This window comes from Vombatus ursinus, unplaced genomic scaffold, assembly GCF_900497805.2.
Source record: "Vombatus ursinus unplaced genomic scaffold, bare-nosed wombat genome assembly UNPS02012819.1, whole genome shotgun sequence".
In the NCBI taxonomy this organism is placed as follows: Eukaryota; Metazoa; Chordata; class Mammalia; order Diprotodontia; family Vombatidae; genus Vombatus; species Vombatus ursinus.
This window is the reverse complement of record NW_020952597.1, coordinates 3,636-5,335: the sequence shown is the minus strand read 5'-3', so window position 1 is coordinate 5,335 and position 1,700 is coordinate 3,636. Positions and strand designations below refer to the sequence as shown.

Sequence of the window (1,700 nt, the reverse complement as noted above, 5' to 3'; positions counted from 1 at the left end):
TTTACACATTAGCTACACAAAAATAGCAAGAAAAATAGAGACAGAGAGAGAGAGAGAGACAGACAGACAGACAGACAGACAGAATTAAGAACAGAAATGCATTTCTCTGAGCAGCAAAATGGGAGTAGAAGAGGAAAGGCAGAATTTAAGAGAAAACAGATTAAGAAAGAAATTAAGGATTAGTCCTGAGGAAAACAAACTCTAGCAAAGAATGTACAAAAGTATTTATAGAAGTTTTCGAGGTGGCAAAAAAAATGGGAATCTGAGGGAGTGTTGATCAATTGAGGAATAACTGAACAATGTATGAAATACAAAAGTGATGACATCAGTTGGAATCCTTGGACTAAAGTGCAGGACACTCTCCTGTTATCATTGCTACTGCCACCACTGCCTATGCTGCCATCTGTGACTCTTTGGCTTTGAACTTCTCAGATTTGCCAGTATATTGAATTGCTATGGAGCAATATACAAAAATAGAGAAAACTGAAGAAGGTACTTTGGTGCTATATACAAGGGTCCATATAAACTAGAGGTCAGATGGTAGCCATGATGAAAATCAGATTACAGAGTGAGGAGAACATTATAAGTAGTGCAATTCAAGAAATTTTGCTGTTGAAGGAACTTTACCCTAACATTGCCAGCTTTCAAGATGTACTTATGTGAGATGCTAGATTATATCTCATTTTCTTATTCCTTTCCATGTATCTAAAAAATAATTGCATTCTATCCCTCCTAACCAGCATATGGATTCTTCACTCATTAAAAGTTATGTATACCAAATCTTGTAACACACTGTATTTTGTTACTCATGAAGAGCCTCACAGACATTTGAAACCTCAAAATCTGTTAATAAATAATAAATGAGTAATTAAGCTAGCTCACTTTGGACTTGCATGGGCCTTTGTGGGTGTGATCTGCAATTTGACTATGCAATAAGTGACTGAAGAAAATAGAAATATAGAGTTGATTAGGTTAACTATAGGGTATCAATTGAAAAGAGAGGGAAGTTAAGTTAAAGTAGATGGTCAGGGAAAGTACTGAGGGATGCATTGACTAAAGGTACTGGTGAAGACAAAGAAGAAATTAATGAACAACAAGCTACGGTAAAATGTAGGCATTCTAGTTTTTTTTAATATAGGAATTTATTTGAAATGATGGCTCTTGAAATCAATATTTGGGATTTCAAACTACCTTTATATTGGGGGAAAAAGATAATTCCTCATGCCAAATCTGTCTTACCCATCTCAGTTTCCGTGTATTTGTGCACAGCATTTATATAACACTATCGCTCAGGGTACTTCTGCCTGTCTGTTAAAATACTACCTACTATCCCCTAAGAACTACTTTACCACCTCCATAACTTAGAAAATTGTCCCTGATAATATCAGTCAGAAGTTCACCCTTACACATTCTTCTGAGCAGTTTGTCCTCATCTCATCCATCTATTCTGTGGTATTTTAAGTTGTAATTATTTGCATGTTTTACTTATATCTCCTGAAAGACTTAAAAACCATTGAAGTTTACAACAAGAGATGGTTCATTTTTGTTTTCTTTTATATCTAGATTGAGGCTAGAGGCTGGTACAAAGCAAACACTTGATGAAAGCTTATTTAAAAAACGTACTGAGTAATATCTTTGTCCCATGTCTAAATGTACAGATTCATTTCCATATGACCCTATAGTTGGCTTGAAGACAAGCT

The 1,700-nt window shown here is 35.1% G+C and overlaps 1 pseudogene; it reads left to right on the top strand.

Moving 5' to 3' along the window:
• The first annotated feature begins 455 nt into the window (after positions 1 to 455).
• On the top strand, positions 456 to 788 carry LOC114040243 (annotated as a pseudogene).
• Positions 789 to 1,700: the final 912 nt, after the last annotated feature.